General features: G+C 44.0%; 1 long non-coding RNA gene across 1 annotated transcript in view; it reads left to right on the top strand.

Annotated features, from left to right (window-relative positions):
* The window catches only part of LOC142929584 (uncharacterized), a 44609-nt gene that overhangs the window by 6185 nt on the left and 19131 nt on the right, over positions 1 to 19293 (top strand). The gene's annotated exons all lie outside the window — the stretch shown is intronic.

Here is a 19293-nt window from a genome sequence, read left to right as displayed (position 1 = left end):
TACGACTCCTTTACGTCGTTTTGGCAACAAATGTACATTCGATTTTGGCCAGAATGTAAAAACAAGAGCTAACGTCCAACAGGCTTAGCCTGAAATAAACAGAATAACAAGGCTTTTTGCCATCTAAAAAAGAATCAACTATCAAAGCCACTGTCTTTCCATGTAGTAACATGACATTTGGTAGATAAATCATACAAAGCCTCTCCTTTGTCAAAAAGTTATACATTTTTGAAGTACAAGGATGAGCCAAAATAATAACTCCTGAAGCTCATAAGTTCAGTGGGCAACTGATTTGTGAAAAGTCAATGATCCCCGTGTAGCCTCAATACAAATATCAGCCAAGCAAATTTAGATGTGTTTATTTGTATTGAATTGTTGTGATTGAAATACAAAATGAGCATGGCTGAGATGAAAAGAACATTAAAATTTGGCGAACATTGCCAATGTGTTTCATGCACGTATGAAGCACAGTCTGCTCCTTCTTAAATAAGTCATTTTGAGAATAGAGGTTCAATTTTAATGACTTATCAAAACTTTGCCAAGAGGGAAAACAAATGTAAATTTGTTTTATATATATTTTATTTTTTTATTGTTTCCCTTCAACGTGACTTTACCGAAAGAGCTAAGGATATGGTGATAACCTTGTATTTTTTTTAAAATTACCAGAGACTAAACCAGTCCCGTTCAAATTTTTGGGGTGGAATGATGGATTGATGCAAGGCACCAAGTACCTAATATGCGAGATAAATTCCCAAAGAAAATTCCATAAAAAGCGATGTGGCAGAGAACCCCAAGAGACTAAATAGGCTTCCATTACGTCCTCGGGTGGAGCCAGAGAACCGAACTCTTTGGTCCATAAAAGAGTAGACATAAATCTATACATGCCTTCTGTTAAACATCTTTGTTAACCACATATATTTAGGCTTCATCCACGGCTGTGCCTTCCATGGGTCTTTGTGGCCAGCTCAATGCGAAAGTTTCTACAAAGAGCAAATACTTTTGGGGTTGTGCCGTGCGTATATTGGGCACGGCGTCTGACGTTTCGACCACCACGTGCCAGGAGCTTCTTCAATTCAGTTGCTGAAATAAAATAAAAACGCTCTCAGCGCGTGGAGCGAAACATATGCCAGGTAAAGGTGGCAGGTTAATGATATGATTGCAACTGTTAATGAAGGAAGTAAGTGTGCTTGGTCAGCGCACGTCATGGCAGCCAGAGGATGGAACATGCCCGAGAGAACGTCCGCTGGGGAGATGGAGCGTTTAAATTATGTTGTTATGCTGGTGCTATGCCGAATACATTTCCAGGGCGTGAGAGATGTTACAGGCTTGGAGAGGCCTTAATTCAGCAGTGGATTGAACATGGCTGAGGATAAAAAAAACTGACTATAAAGATAAAAGTCCAGCCCTTTTTGTGTGTCTGGTGGAATGTTCACTCGCCAATTGGTGCCTTCGTCACTAAAATTGCACTGCATTCCACTCGTGATTTCTATGGCCTTCGACCCAATAATAATGTCAGAAAGTGGTCATTGGTGTATCGATAATAACACTGTGTAGCACATTTTTATTTGTGATTGTCCCTGTGTAGTAAGTGTTAAAAGCAGAAATATGCCATGTAGGCATCACACATCTTAACAGATGCTTCCACAGAGTACTATTTCACTCTTGTCTGGATAAATTGGCCACAGACATAGCAAAATGCGTCTGCCGGATGCTTGCAGCCTCTTGCACTGGTGGGCTTAAGGCCCCTGTATTTATACGACTATTTATATTATTGGAAAGTTCTAGAATGTTCTAGAAGTTACTCCCAAGTTTACTCAGCACTTAATCTATCTGGAGTTTGTGGGGAATAATAGCAATTTTTTTAGGCATAAGCAATTTAAAAAACACACTTACTACCCAGGGTCAAAAATTGTGTTACATAGTGTAATCGTTGGTACAACCCTAGTTTGAACCATCATCTCAATGGCAAGGCCCTCCCAGAACATCACCAACACAAACTTTATTCTCCAGAGGAAAGAGAGCAGGCACCAAACATCATACGCATGAGTCCAGACTTGTCATATAAGATCACAGAGAGCATATAGAGTCCTGTACTATATAACAAGTTAGATGAACATCGGAACGGTGCTCCTCTCCTCTTTACACCCCTGAGCCAGTGGTGGAAATTCCACATCCCTACGACGAGGGGTGAGTCTATCCACAGGGCAACCATTGATGACTTCCCCACATCGACGGTACTTATTTTTTATCGACCCCGGAACAACAACGCGCTGTATCGACACTCGAGCGGGATTTTTATTTCCAACCTTCCAGCCGCTCGCTCTGCCTCTGGGCCACCTGGCCGGATACAATGCCGCCGGTGTACGGAGCCCAACGCGGTCGCGTCATTTAGTTCCGCCAATTATGCTTCCAACGGCCCCTTGTGGAAACTTGGGCTCCTCTTTCGACCCAGCAACAAATGGAACGAGTTTGGAGGAATTTATCGAAAGCAGTCCTCTCGATTGAAAACTCATTTCTTTAGAAGTGCTTTTTTGTGTTTAGTTTGTTGTTCTTCCCCCACCCCCCCCCCCCCCCCCGCACGTCCGATTAGCACGGTTTGGCTATTTTGCGGTGCGAAAGAAGTTCAACAAATATACAGTACATACATACACTGTCCCCCCCTTCAAAAGCAAAGCCAGAACTTCAGGGAAACGACGAAACCCCCCCACCCACCCACCCAGCCCAGGCCAGGCCACAGTGGAAACTCGGGTTCAGGAAAGGAAAACAGTCGGCATTCAAAGATGTGCGGAGAGCACCAATAAATGACACCAACTCATAAAGAATTGTGCCGTTGATTTTTCCATTTGTCCTTCCTTTCACATTATTTACGTCTTTGTGTGTCCAACATACATGTATGGCTGTCGGAGAACTGTAATTGAAATTGTGATACGTTGCCAACCTCGAGAAATTGACTCTCGCTTTCGGTATGCCGCTGTAATTTATATTGAAGATTAGAAAGGAGGCTTGCTTTCATGGACAGTACTCTAATTGCATTGCCTCGCTCATTGGCTATTAAAATGCCAAACTGTTTATGCTAATATTAGCTTTTTTGCATCGTTTACCGTACGGTGTGTCACTTGGATATGATGAAACAAAGTTCAACCTATTTAGACGCGGTGTTGCACAGTTATTATCGCACTAAAGAACTAAGTAAATACAAAAAAGCAGTAGCTGCTCAATCGGTTAGGGTTTGGTTTGTGGTGACAGGGATATGTGTGGCCTAGTTATCAAACAATGCCTAGTTACCCAACAATGCCTGGTTATCATACAATGCCTGGTTATCATACAATACCTGGTTATCATACAATGTCTGGTTATCATACAATGTCTGGTTATCATACAATGCCTGGTTACCAAACAATGACTGGTTATCATACAATGTCAGGTAGATGCTACCGTACAGGACACTGCTGCTAACACAAACGATCATGTTTTATAGGATGGAGATGGTGTAGAAATCACCCAGGACACCTCTGTCTTTGCACTGCCTCGTTAGCCTTTAGCCCAGGAGATTTCCAGGCCTTGCAATATTTTACAAGGTCAAATGGTTGTCTAGGAACCGTATGGGAGTGACTTTGTTCCACCTTTATACAACAAACATCTCCGGAGGCTTTACACTCACAACGCACGCCAGTAATTGCGTATCCGTCTGTGTGAGGAATTGCCGCAGTGTATGCTGACTTTGACAAGTCAGTGGAAGATGTTATTCTTAGCGAAGTTGAATTCAATATCAGGCGTGTTTCGCCATTCGACATCACCTTTGTCCACCCCGCATTAACTGGGTTCCCTGCAATAAATCGCCGACGGTAGATCCAGCCCCTCCTGCCTGCGCTAAAGTAATCACCACACAAGGTAAGGCAAAGGTGTAGCCCTGCAATGTATCACTCACGTCACTGCTGGGTGGAAGGTGCCTCCGCTAGAGGGAGCTCTGGAGAGCCCCTCTAGAGGGTGCTTGGCCTCCTCTTCCACACCGACCAGATATCGTGGTTGAGGTGGGAGTATCCACACTTACCCCACCACACAACCTGCCCATTGACCGTGGTGTACTCGATCCCCAAGACAGTGAAACAAAATTGAGGGTCTCCGTCGTAAAATGGGTACGGGGCATCGCTGAATTACGCGCAGTGTTTTACGGGCACGCAAGCCGGGCACTAAACTGGGACACACAGAGAGAGAATAATAATAATACGTGGATCGGAGAATCGTCGACAAGTTATAAACACATTGCCTGTTGAGAAGGACGCTCCAAAAGCAGGAAACGCGTCCAAAAGGACTACTACGCCGGAGATGGAGCGGTGACATCGGAGACTGGTGTGCAGGAGATACGTTGATTCATGCTTCGGGAGATCGTGAGAGATGGACACGGCTTGGAAGGCATTCATCCAACGGTGGATAGATCATGGCTGGCGACGACGACTCGTGTGAGTGACTTGGGCACTGCGAGCGAGCGAGGGGGTGGCGCGCTGCGTGTCGCGTGCCTCGTGCCGGGCGCGGCATGGATCCGTAGCCGCCAGGTGCGCACCCTGCCCACTGCTCAAGAATGATCTCTGCATCTCGAAGACTGAAGTCATTTTCCCAGCTCCAACAATGTATGGAGGAACACTCGAGTATAAGCACCACACGTTTGTGAAAAGTTGGCTGGGTTTCTTGCCATAATGCGGGGGGGTGGAAAGTATTTTTAACGTTGTGAACCAAGGGCATGATTGCAATTGATGTACATTTTAAAAAAAATGTGAAAGTCTGTTTCCCGCATGCTTAATCAGTCAACAATATGTACAGCCGAGTTTCCTTCTCAAGAGCACGAATCAATCGTTCACCAATGCTGCTTACTTTATCTAAACATTTAACTGCAAAATGATACCAAGGTCTGCTTCTATCTCGCACGATGGTTTTTATCTTACCTATAAAAGCCTCCAGTGTTAGAAAACCTGCATCTCTAGTTCACGCGATGATTTGAAAAAATTACGATAAAGTTTCTTGGGTTAGATGGCGTGGATGTCAATGTGTCGCACACGCACCTCCACCCGACACAGCCAACTAGTAAGGGGTTTGTCACGTGAACAAAACGTGCCGCTTAGTTACTAGTTCAGCACACCGGTGTGTTGGAGAGTAGAACCACAACATTTACAATTGGGCACGATATTCCACCTCTTGTGATTACAAACGGCTCCATCAGGCGATTGCCAGAAATGCGAAGACGTGTTTCTGTTTTTGGTCTTGAATGGGGGAAGGTGGTAGTCAGGGGTTAATGTACAGCGTTCGTAAACATTGCAGTGAATTATGTTAATTTGGAATTATGTTACCGGTTAGATTAATCAGGGTTAATCAATATGATGAGATACGGAGTCGTTAATTGGGATCTACGGAATTAAATGCGCCTTACGAATATAAAAAATTGTTACGATGATAAAATTAACGATGCTGAAAACTCCAGCAGCAAATGGCACTCACTTGAGTCGGCGGTCGACGTTCTAAGTGAGAACTACGACCCCCTCGGAGGAGCGGCGCCGCTCCGCGCCCCCTCTACCGTGACCCGTGGATCGAACAAATCACTCGAGACACGCCGCCGGTGTACGGCAGCGAGAGACGTTCGTGCGAATGCTTTCGAGGTCTCACACATTTGGCGCAATGCTCCCTCGCTGACTGCGCGCGATGAACGAACGAACGGACGATCGAACGGTGTTCCCGTTGTGTGTGTGTGCTGGCACCAGAGTGCGCGTGTGGCCCCGGTGTTGTGCCGTGTGCAGGGCACGTGTTGTCTTTGTTTGAGTTGGCTGTCGTGTTGTGGAGGAGGCTCGTGAAGGACGCTGCTCCTGCTACTGGGCAGGTGGAGGCAGTCGCCCTCCAGCAGCAACAACGAAGGGCAGAGGAGCGACGCTCACAACAACGAGCGGAGTGCCGGGCGGCTAAAACGTAGCAGGTTGGCACAGTAAGGGGACACAGGTGGGGCATCGGCCACTCATCTCAGTCAGTCAACCCATGGCACCTGCTGGGTCTGTCGCGTGACCTGCCGGCGGGCGTTCGACACTTCACGTGGCCTTAACGTGCACCTAGCTTGGCACAAGGTGACGTCACCGCCATGTCGTGGCGATTGGCGGTTATTGTTGGTGGTGGTGGTGTGTTCACGGCACGTGCTGTGTGAGCCATGTGCCGGGTGTGTGGTATGCATGTTTGTGTGTAAACATGGCGAAACCACGTGTGCGGAGTTCTGTGTTAACACCGCCACCATATGCACGTGAACTATCCATCTCTGGCGTTGGGCCATAACTCGTCCTCGGTTGAGTGAGATACTACGTGTATATTTTTTTAAGCACTGTTAGTATCTTTATATCGTGAACAGTAGGGGTTAGGAATGTGGATACAGGAAATAGATTTCGTGCGTTTGTGTGGTAATTTAGCATCATAGAGGACGTTTAATACGTAGGCTTTCGCGTCCAATATCATCCATAATAGAAGTTTTTTTGGGTTAGATCGCGTAAATACAAATGCGTCGTTAAGCCCACTACCACCCGACACAGGCAACGAGTAAGGTTTGTCACGTAAACAGAACGTGCCAATTCGTTACTAGTACAGCACACCGGTGTGTTGGAGAGAAAATCCACAACACTTACAATTTACATGTAATGACATTTGATTGCAAATGTTGTGGACTTGCTCTCCAACACACTGGTGTGCTGTACTAGTAACGAATCGGCACGTTCTGATTACGTGAAAACCCTTACTAATTGGCTGTGCCGGGTGGTGGCGGGTTTAACGACACATTTATGTTTCCGTGATCTAACCCAAAAAACCTCTACTGTGAATGATCGGGGACGTTGTGAAAATCAGACCAATGTAACTTTTGGCAGGTTTTTTCCAATAGTTACATAAAAAAATATCAAGAAACGTAGAGCAGTCAGCCTGTGCTGTTTAGAGATGGCGAATGCGTAGGATGCCCGCAATACCGGCGGGCAGGATCAGTGGAAGCGACTTGGAAATCCTCAACGGCTCTCCTGTGTGACGAGTGGTGGGGAGGGCAGGTTGCCAACACAGGTATTAGAGGTCCCCACCCAGGTGTCGGAAACCAAGGGAATGACCTCGAGACGTATTACTGCGTCTTCAGATACAGTTGCATTCAGACGCTATATAAATTCAAATCCGTATTGCATTTGTAGATTTCTCTCAGAGCTGCTCTTGAAGGTCAGGGGTCGGGTAATGCTGTAAAACACGGGGTGTGGGGACCTGGCAGAAGACATAAAGCAGTGGCGGTGCCGCATGCTGGCACCAATGGGGCAGTGACATGGCCGAGTGGTCGTGTCTTTTTTTTTTTGGGGGGGGGGGGTTTGGGCCCGCGGCTGCCCTGGTTAATACTGTGTTGTGTATCAATTATAAATACTCCTCGATGTCTGCTTCACATTGAACGTTGAAGGTCCCTTGGCGTTATTCGAAAGAGAGGAGGCCACGTGGACTGGCGTCAAGGTCCAGATTTGCCAAATTGTGACATTTCTTGATAATTACTTGATTGGCAAACCCACAGCAATTGTCACCTCTTACTGCAAACACGTAGCAGGACCCTGCTGAAGAATAGTCTTATGACTTTCCTGGGTAAATATAGAAATATAATAATGGTACTGGCCGTGATAACCTTAATCTTGATGTGCAAATACCAGTTGGGTAAATATAAATACAATGTGCGGACATAAGGAACTGACCATTCGTTTGTTTACAGGGAGAAATTATTATTTTCGTACTACTTAAACACTTTTCTCATCAATCTTGGGTCTGAGCCAACGATTTCGAGTTTTGGAGTTTTACTACGCTGGCACAAAGCGTTGCATGACGAAGCCAAGTGTCGTATTGGCCGTTTGACGGTGAAATTAAGGCAATTATTTAGTGACCGCTTTTCATTCCGGGGTATGCCGGTCTGACAGACAGTATGGTGGAACTCATCAGAGCTAAATTAAAGAAACCGGAATTCAAGCTTTAAAGCTGCAATTCTTAGATTCATCTCAGAAATAAATGTTCGCCCGCTCTCTCTCATCTGTCAGCGACAACAGATTAAAGAGGGAGGCACAGTTGCACCAAGCAAGACAGATACGAGGGGGGAGAGAAAATATATATGCTCACCATCCCCACCACCATTCAACGAGCTGCAGCGGAGACAGATCAAAAACGAATTGTCTTCCCTAATGCCCGAATCCCACCTCTGCCGACAGTGCACGGTGGAAGAGGGTTGATGTTTGTTCAAATTGCTCTCGGAATGTTGAAAATAAAAAGGAAGCGTATTTCGGATGCCTTAATGTTTGAAAGACGTTATACATATGGTGGCACAACAAATGTTCAGTGGAAATCATTTTGTATTCATAGAAATCCATATATAGTGGATTTAATTTATTGACACTACCTTCATTTCATATGACAGGAATGTGGTCAGCATTTCTTCTTTTTAACAATTTATTTTAGACTTATGGGAAATACTTTTTGTGGCTATTGCTTAGTGCCTGCATATATATACGTATCAACACATTTTCTTATAGATATAAGCATTTTAACTTGCGTACATGCAACGTATTTAACATTTCTGTTCCAACTTGAATATAATAACTTACGATGACTGCTCTTCTCCAAATCAATGCTTAGACATATTTTTCAGAATTAACCTCCAAGATATTAGTATTTAGGAACATGTGTGTGTGTAAATCAACTTAAACACAGAATCACATGTAGACATCACACATCACTTTAAAACGTAGGCTTTCGTGAAGATATTACAAAACTAACTGACCATTGTCTAAATAACACTTGTTTCTTATTGAGAGGTGATTTCTTTAAACAAAAGGAAGGAGCCGCAATGGGCTCTCCTTTATCTCCTGCTATAGCAAATCTGTACATGGAAAACTTTGAAACAAGAGCACTTGCCTCGAGTACATTAAGACCATCTTTTTGGTTTAGATATGTCGATGACACTTTGGTTGTCTGGTCACATGGTCACATACACTTAATGCATTTTTAAATAATCTTAATGCACAAAACCCAGCCATTCAGTTCACCATGGAAATGGAGGTGAACAACACACTCCCCTTCCTGTATATTTTGATTGGACGCGGCCTAAATGGTAAAAGAACGCCACAGAGCGTCTATCGAAAGGGAACGCATACAGATGCCTAATCTGAATGCAGATTCGCATCATCACCCAGCACAGAAATCCTCTCTCATAAGGACGTTCATACATCAGGAAAAACAGTGTCAGATGGTGAAGGAGAGATATTAAACATGTCAAAGAAGCACTACGACTGAATGGCTACAATAATGCTCAAATGAACAGAGCATTGAATGCCAAACCAAGACCGAAGAACAAAATAGCTGAAAGTGATCAGATTATAAAAACAATTAAAATACCATATATCTCAGGAGTAACTGACAAATTAGCCCGTGTTTTGCAAAAGCCTCAAGTAAAACATTCAAGTAAGATTTGGTATGGTACACAAAATTATAAAAAGTAAGTTATCAACAAAAGGTGTATATCGGATCAATTGCTTATGCGGTAAATGCTATATTGGACAGACGGGACATTAGCGTAAGACTAAAAGAACACCAAAGGAACATTACATTCTCTCAAACACAACTGTCGGTAGTGGCAGAACATGCTTGCCAACAAGGACACTCAATTGATTTTGGTAACGTTGAAGTGTTGAGCAAAACTAATTATTACTGGCCAAGACTAATTGGAGAATCCATCGAAATTGAGAGAAATACCAATTTTAACCGCTCTGATAGCTACAGACTTAGGGCAGCCTGGAAGCGTATTATTAAGTAATACACAATACATTACAATTCCTCATAGAGGAATCACCTACTAATTAACTGATTACTAATCTATTATATAATTACATACCCCCCTCACTTCCGCCTCTGATCTCTAAACCTGATAGGGTTCAATGATGACGTCATCCTGCACTATCTAAGACCGGGAAGCAGGTGGATGGTTTCACTATTCTGGAAAATCGCCCGAAGATGCTGGATGTAATTACCAGCGAAACGTCGTACCCACATTCTAAATGTTGTGGATTCACTCTTCAAACACACCAGTGGGCTGAAGAAATAACTAATTGGCGTTTTGTTAACGTGACACATTTTTTACTGATTGGCCCTTTCAGGTGGTGGAGGGTTGCAACACATTTATACTTACGCGATCTAACACAAAAGCCTTTATTATGAATCACACATCACATCAGCACGGCTCGGCATATGCAGTGGGAAAACAACATAAGCCTCCTGACCCGCACCAGGCTGGATTGGCATGCTTCCAGCGCAGCTCAGATGTGCCTCTGTAAAAAGGGTGACAATTGTCTACTGCCCATTATAATCCTGCCTGCTCTGGAACCTGCTATCCTCACCGTCCCTGTTTGTTACCAAGGGATCTTTGTCGATCTTCTGCTCTTTTTAAAAAGGTCTTTTTTTTTCAAACATTCTGCTTACATTTTAAGGTTTCAGTGTCCAAATATCGTAGACGTGCTTTCACCCTTACGATGGTCTCCAAAGTCGGAAATAGTTTAGCATGCTGGTTTTACACGCCAAGTTCAGTCAGCTCTGCTTTTCAGTTTCAGTTTTTCAATTTCATTTATTTGGTATAGCCCTGTGAGCCATTTGGCTCTTGAATCGGGTGCAACCGCAACAAACAAAACATAAACAAGAAACATCTTAAAGTGACTCCGCGCAAACAGAAAAATCCAGGAAAAAAACAGCAAAGTCTTCCAGAAAGAGCACCGTATATAAATGATTTGTGCAAAAATCCCAGTGGGATGCAAGTCAAACGATAACAACCATAAGACAAATTAGATTATAGTTATCAGTCTAACTCTGTACTGCAACAAACAAATATGGCTAAACCAAAACGTTTTCGAAATCACCAAAAATAGAGAAATCAGTAATACTGTGCGAGATGCTGGCTGTTGAACCTTGTGCTGCATTACGGCTTCCGTTCATGTTGCGGTGGTGCAGGCGTTGTTTACCCAAATGTACATCTGCAAGGTCTCGCTGTTGGTGCCAATTTGTGGCCATGTTCGTTCTCACTTGGAGGCAATCTTTTGGGGGGTCGTCAAACACGGTCTATGCTCATTCTCATTCCTTTTTATAACAGCAATTTGCTCTTGAGTGGCTTTGTTATAGATCAAAATTTTATTTCATTACCAACATTTGAATTTTGTCCGAATGGGAACTGAAATCTGCCGCAGGAATCCACAGCTGGCGGCTTCTTTTTTATTTCTTTCAAAAAGCATGGCCATTGTCCGAGAAGGTGGCCTTGCTACGTTAGTATTTATAGCCGTGCTCTTACTCCAAATTACATAAATCCTGCCGCTTATTGATTGGAAACCTATGAATAACTGTGCAAGGACATTTCCATTGTCCCATGTATAGTCTCCAAAAAGGAACGCGAATCTTATTTTAGGAATAAATCAATACAAATTACATAATACTTTTAATGACAAACGTGACAGCGTCTTGGTATCAAGGCAATTTTTACGTGCATTGTGCATCTTGTTTTTCTGACCCAATGATTTCAGATGACGTAGAGTTACATTGCGCGAGTCTTTTATCCGTGTATTAATATAGACTGTGTCAATAAAACTTCTGTGGAGCAATGGTTCGCCCACTGGACTTAATCATCTAGAGGTTTCGGTTTTCATTGTTTTATCTCCTGCCGCGGTAGATGAAATAATGGTGCAACTTTTGTTTTGAGCTCCCCGGCTCTGCCCACCCAGCGGTACAAGTGGCCACATCACAGTTTGAATGACAGGTCGGGTGCCGTGAGTCAAAGTGTGGGTACGTCCACCTCTTTCGAGAAACCTAGCCAGCATTGAAGAGTAGGACAAGGTACCCTGGAGAAGGGCTTTCTTGAGCTTCGCCTAGTGCAATGTTTCTCAAACTCTTTCTTGAGCTCCGCCCAGTGCAGTGTTTCTCAAACTCTTTAGGCCCGCGAAGCACTCAGCCGATGCAAACATTTCCACGGACCGCAGAGCCCCCTAACCCTAGTGACAACACATTCACCTCTCTCTCTCTAAATTCCACTCATACAAAGTGAGTCATATTACCGGAATATAAAAACATTCTTGTTAACACAGCTTTAAGGTTTTTATTTTATTATGGGGGGCGGGGGGGGGCTTTTAGATCTTAGCTTTAGGGTAGTTCAATCAGGGTAGTTTGCCTAACTTCAATTTTAATTAAATATCGTAAAGTAAAATATGAATCAATGTCGTCATTCTTCGTCCGGATCGAGCGGCGTTTGCATCACAGCCGCGCGGAGCGCTGACGGCGGCGTGGGGACCGTGCACTGCGAGTCACTGCCTTCTGCCAGCAGTGCCATTAGCAAGATATTGCTGGCAGGCACCTTGACTTTAAAATATATATACTTATTTAAACCAACATGAACTTTGTGACTTAAGTTTGATTCCGGGACATGGCTAGCAGGAGTGGTAATGAAGTATTTTTATATATATAAGATCCCAACCTTACCGCCATACCCCAGGCCTTTCCCCAGCCCGCACGAACCAGTGGAGTGAAGCATGATCAATGACCGTCATGACTACGAAATGAACTTGAGTCTAGTTAGGACTCTCGAGGAAACGTAGAGGTAGAACACAAGTCGTTCTCGTAGTTTCTATTCCGTTTGAGTCCACCATCCTCGTAGTCCAAGGCAGTACATGAAGCAGCAGCGCCTTCAGAAGTTGTATTTCTGCTCAAGTAGAGATACATGATGAGCAGCGCATTCATCAAGTGTCTGTGTATTATATATATTCCTTTTTCTTGAGCTATCCAACAGCATTAACGTCACTTGATTTTAGATATTTCTGGCTCTCCATCCTGCCGTAACGTTTAATTATTGACGGTGCTACACGACTATTTTACAGGGTGATCGCTGCATCGAACTCCCACAAGTCATAAGCCTCGTATATTTGCAAAGCCGTTTCACGAAAACATTACAATCGTAAATGACAGCGGAATTCTCTGCCGAGTCGATACGTCAAATCTGCTCCGGACAATTAGCGATGTTTTCAAGGAAAGTTCGTGTAAAATTCAGCGCACTAATTAATTTCAGCCGGACCTGTCGGGAACGCCCCGTCCATCACGTCTCGTGTTGCCCTCCTGATAATACGGTGGTGTATATGTGCAGTGGTTTGGCGGAGACCCATCCGTCAGCAGTGACGTGAAGCAGGAAATTGCAGGGCTGCGCCTTTACCCGTTGTACCTTATTTTTTTTTCAAAATCCATGACCATTGTGAGCTCGACTCACCGCCGTGACCCCCAACGGCGGAGGTTGCGCTGCGACTTCGTGAGCCCGTGCGAGGCGCTTCCTGCGTTGTTATTCCACACTGTGAGAGGTGCCCGGCAATTCCGGCAATTCCGGCATTCGCTCGCGCTGCCAGACTCGCGCTCGCAGCTGCTCTCAACCCGTTGGGGGGGGGGGGGGGAGGGGGTCGCCGTGGCCTTGCGGTGGTGGTGGTGGTGCGCGCAGCCGGGGTCAGCGAGGAAGGCCGCTGGCAAGCCCCTCGTGCCGTGTCCGCGCGGCACCGCCCGAGACCCCCCTCTCGCATTCGGGGTGGGGGGGGGGGGGTCGTTGGAGCGAGCGGGCGGGTTCGCTCTGGCGTTGTCGAACTGGGGTCTGGTAAAAATGGCTGGACGTGGTTCGCCCACAAATTTGCGAGCTCAGGTATGTAGCTCCGATGTTGAGTCGGCCCAATCAATGCGCCGAGTAAAAGTTAAAGGCGTTAAAGGTGCGGGGACCTGCGATTGCTTTCTCGCGACCGCTGCTGTAAGCGAGCTCGATATATATTTATCGAGTGCCTCCTCTTGCGCGCAGCTCGTTTGCAGCGTGCAGGAGGAGGCCATCAAATTGGAATTAATTGGGAAAGCAAGAAAGGCTGCCGAGCCTGGAGCCCGTGGCGTTGAGCTATTTATCTCTTGTGTGCTTCGGGGACGCACGCGGGTTGCCCACTGCGCTCGGACGGACTCTTGAGCCCGGCTCTCTGTTGGAATAGGTGCTGAGCTTTGTCTTTCTCCCCCTTGACATTTCTCGTTTGTTGTCTCTCATGTTTTGAAGGTGCAGCCGTATCGGTTTGATTTGACCAGAATGTCCCGTTGCGTGTTTTCAATACACGCCATAAGCTGTCTGAAAATATTCACTTACCATAATTTATCTTGAGATTAAGTATGCCTGCCTGTGCAGAGAGGTGAAAGTAAGAGTCGATATATTATTGGTTCTTTCGGTAAAGTCACGTAGAAGCGAAACAAAATAATAAAAAATATGAAACAAAATTCTCCCGACGTTTTATTTTTTATATTTTTTATTTTTTTCCCTTCTACGTGACTTTACCGAAAGAACCAAGAATATGAATCCCTGCAGTCACGAAAGCTTTAAATCAATTTATGAGTCGATATGTTTCGCAAATGTAATTTCATCTCTTAATATTATGGCAAACACGAAGACAACATGTGCAAGGACACATTTGACATTTTTTTTAAAATATGTTTTTATTGTAAGTATTTCTTTACGTACTTTGTGTAAACACGTCGTTTCTTCTCTGTCTTAGTGACCTTTGAGGGGGTGGGGGGGAGATCCAACTATTAAAGTGCAATTTGGCAATTTCCTTGGCCATTAATTTACGAGCCACTCATTCGTGACCCACTCATTTGTGAGGCACTGATTTGAGATTGAGGTTGCGATGTCGGAAACCCCCATTATTTAACGCCCAGATAATTGGTGCACAAACCTATTGTTTTGTCAATACCGCATTACGGAATCACGACCCTTATAAATAAATATGGATGTACCCAATCAAATGTAACGACTATACCTCATTCATTTATATCTCATTTTATCTCGTTCAGATTGTTTATCACTTGCAAGAGAGATCCAAGATCTTAATAAGAGGATGTCAGCACGTTTTTTACTTTTAAATATTTTAAATATTTCCCTTGATGAGTTTTCATGTCACCTCGAAGGCAAATGACCTCCGTAAAAGAACAATCTTCCCTTTTTGTGTGTTGCTCAGCTATTTAAAGTGAAAAAGAAAAACCGTTGAAAAGGCGTTGGTGGTTTATCGCAAATACAAATAAAATAACGTGCAGACATTTTAAACTTAATTGCACATATTTTAAAGTCGTAATTTTCCCTCAAATGCTTTGAGGATGAAAGCAATCTGTGAAAATCGCATGCCTTTCCTGGATCTCTGTTGACTTTCGGCATGATGAATGGCTTCTGTCTGCAGCATGCTTTGAGCGCAGCAGCCCCCGGCACGCACCAGTCTCTCTCCGCTGCTGTGCGCGCGTCCGTGCTTGGGGAAATCGGTGGCACAAAGTAGAAATCCGTTGCATGAGGAGAGACAGATTTTGAAGGTTTTCTATGAAATTAAGCGATTGCTTTACGATTAGTTACGTCTACGTTTCGAAGTTGAAATAATATGGTTTGGATTGAGGTTAGTTTACAATCAAACATTTTTTTTTAATGAGATTACTTATATATTTAGTACCTCAGTGATTTTCTCTGCTGCCCCAGGGGGGTATGATTCGCTCACTGGAGTTGGAAGCCAGAGGCCGCCCCTCGGCGTGGCAGTTAAGGAATGGGGCAAGTTTCTTAAATCCCCACCACAGTTTATGAGTTTAGCTGTGGGTACTCACACCTCCTCCAAGATGTCTGGCTAGCGTGCAAGAGAATTGCTGAAGTGGGCAAGTGGGCGTGTGTCCACTTCAGCAATGGTTCCTTGCTGTGGTTGTCACACCTGATGACGGACGCTTGTGTTGCGCCCGAAACGTCGTGATTTAATTTCGTTTATTTTCTACCTACGTGACTTTACCGAAAGAACCAAAGAGTATGGATCCCTGCAGTCACGAAAACGTCAAATCTGATTGTATTATCTTATTACATTACTTGTTTCGTTCGATAGACTTATGGGGATATTTTTGTTATTTCTGTTAAGAACAATGTGTCTATACTTGGTATGCCTCTGTATGTGGCTTGCATTTATCTGTGCATGTGTGTATATGCTGCCTAAACTTCGAATGAGTGCTGGTGCGATGTGTAAACATCGCCACTGGGGAGACAAAGGCGGCCAGGTGTGGTGCTGGCCACTCACTCCCTCCTCGTGTGCCCTTCGTGCCCTCATTGGTGCCCGCTAACCTGCACTTGCCCCAACAATCTGTTAAAGGCTATACAGGGGAGCTTTGTCTTTGTATGTCAGCATAAAGACACGGGCGGGGGGGGTGGGGTGTGAACAAGTGTGACCTATGCGTTTATATGTCATCGTGTGCGCAGGTCTCTGTGTTTGCCACATGCACGTTGCGTGTGGCTTGGCGTTCCCGGCTGCGGTGGCACGAGGCTGCTCAGTGGGCTGGGCTGAGCGACCTTGGGCCCCATGCAGTGCCGGATTAAGCTCGTGCGGGGCCTGCAGCATATGTTGTTATAAAGGGACCCTAAATAAATAAAAAACGTAAATATAAAAACACACATTTTTAACATGCATAGTAAAGTAATTTTATTTTTTCATTTTCTATACAGCCAGATAATGCGACAAATCGCTAACCTTAAACACCCAGTAGATCATAAAAGTTGAAGGCAGTATAGTACTATAGTAATAGAGCAAGTGCAGAATCACCGAACCGGAATTCTCCAATCCAATTTTAAGTAAACATCTTCACTGAACATGGCCTGGGTGATGGTCTGACTCCTCTCCTGGTTTTAATTTTGTTAGTTTATGCTACAGTAAGGAAAAAAAGTATTTGATCCCCTGCTGATTTTGTACGTTTGCCCACTGACAAAGAAATGATCAGTCTATAATTTACTCTGTTCCGACCATGGATGAACTCGTCCGTCTGAACGGGGCCCATAGCTATCCGTGTTGCTAAAGTTGAGGGTAAGAATCCACCCATTTTTTCGCCATATAGCATTGTGATATATAACGACTTATTGTTGGTAGCTTAGCTGATTGGAGAATATATAGAGTTTATTGATAACATTGAGGTAATTTATATTTTAGTTTTTTATTGATTCACTATGTAGTATTCATTATATATTGTATTGTATACCCAGTTACTGTGAATAGCTCAGATGTGTAGGCCTTGACTTCAACATAACCATTTTTGTGACCAGTCACAAGCTATTCACTCAGTTATTTCAATGCTAAATTCGCCTAGTTATTTCAATGCTAAATTCTCCTGTTTGATTTGTACTAGGTGCCTCGGTGAATGTATATGCTCTGACTTTAACATAGCTATTTCTGTGACCAGTTACAAGCTAATCACTCAGCTATTTCAATGCTAAATTCTATGCTAATTCCTTTGTCAAGGGGTGCCTCTGCGGATGTGTATACTTTAACTTAGCTATTTCAAAGCTAAATTCTATGCTAATTCCTTTGTCAAGGGGTGCCTCTGCGGATGTGTATGCTTTAACTTTAACATAGCCATTTCTGTGACCAGTCACAAGCTAATCACTCAGCCATTTCAATGCTAAATTTTATGCTAATTCCTTTGTCAAGGCGCTTTGTTTCTTCTCACACAGCTTAAAGGTCGCGATCTGAGCGTGGCTTTTTCACTCCAGTGCTGTCCTCCAGACAGTCTCGTCCCTTCACCTGATGAAGGCCGCTTGTGTTGTGGCCGAAACATCGTGAGAATATTATTGTGTTATTTTATTTTATCAATTTATTATTTTATTCTCATTCTACGTGACTTTACCGAAAGAACCAAAGAATATGAATCCTTGCAGTCACGAAAGCTTTAAATCGAAATCTATCCAAGGATGTCAGGGACAAGATTGTAGACCTACACAAGGCTGGAATGGGCTACAAGACCATTGCCAAGCAGCTTGGTGAGAAGGTGACAACATATTCTTAGTTTTTTCGGTAAAGTCACGTTGAAGAGAAACAACAAAATAACAAAATATATATAAAACAATAAAAAAATTCTCACGACGTTTCGACCATAACTCAAACGGTCATCTTCAGGTGTGTTGGTTTGCATAAATTTATTTTTAAACGGCGCATTTATTTATTTATAAAAAAAAACGTTGGCGTCACGCGCAGCAATTTGGCAGTTTGCCCAGGACTATTCCATCTATTTTTTTGTTTTATATATATTTTGTTATTTTGTTGTTTCTCTTCAACGTGACTTTACCGAAAAAACTAAGAATATGAATTACTGCAGTCACGAAAGCTTTAAATCAAAAGGTGACAACAGTTGGTGCGATTATTCGCAAATGGAAGAAACACAAAAGAACTGTCAATCTCCCTCGGCCTGGGGCTCCATGCAAGATCTCACCTCGTGGAGTTGCAATGATCATGAGAACGGTGAGGAATCAGCCCAGAACTACACGGGAGGATCTTGTCAATGATCTCAAGGCAGCTGGGACCATAGTCACCAAGACAACAATTGGTAACACACTACGCCGTGAAGGACTGAAATCCTGCAGTGCCCGCAAGGTCCCCCTGCTCAAGAAAGCACATATACATGCCCGTCTGAAGTTTGCCAATGAACATCTGAATGATTCAGAGGACAACTGGGTGAAAGTGTTGTGGTCAGATGAGACCAAAATGGAGCTCCTTGGCATCAACTCAACTCGCCGTGTTTGGAGGAGGAGGAATGCTGCCTATGACCCCAAGAACACCATCCCCACCGTCAAACATGAAGGTGGAAACATTATGCTTTGGGGGTGTTTTTCTGCTAAGGGGACAGGACAACTTCACCGCATCAAAGGGACGATGGACGGGGCCATGTACCGTCAAATCTTGGGTGAGAACCTCCTTCCCTCAGCCGGGGCATTGAAAATGGGTCGTGGATGGGTATTCCAGCATAACAATGACCCAAAACACAAGGTCCTGGAGTGGCCTAGCCAGTATCCAGACCTTAATCCCATAAAAAAATCTGTGGAGGGAGCTGAAGGTTCGAGTTGCCAAATGTCAGCCTCGAAACCTTAATGATCTGCAAAGAGGAGTGGGACAAAATCCCTCCTGAGATGTGTGCAAACCTGGTGGCCAACTACAAGAAACGTCTGACCTCTGTGATTGCCAACAAGGGTTTTGCCACCAAGTACTAAGTCATGTTTTGCAGAGGGGTCAAATACTTATTTCCCTCATTAAAATGCTAATCAATTTATAACATTTTTGACATGCGATTTTCTGGATTTTTTTGTTATTCTGTCTCTCACTGTTCAAATATACCTACCATTAAAATTATAAACTGATCATTTATTTGTCAGTGGGCAAACGTACAAAATCAGCAGGGAATCAA

This window comes from Petromyzon marinus, chromosome 31 (genome assembly GCF_048934315.1).
Source record: "Petromyzon marinus isolate PM22_M1 ecotype Great Lakes invasive population chromosome 31, UKy_Petmar_22M1.pri1.0, whole genome shotgun sequence".
NCBI classification, from domain to species: Eukaryota; Metazoa; Chordata; class Hyperoartia; order Petromyzontiformes; family Petromyzontidae; genus Petromyzon; species Petromyzon marinus.
This window is presented reverse-complemented; position numbering and strand designations above follow the sequence as displayed.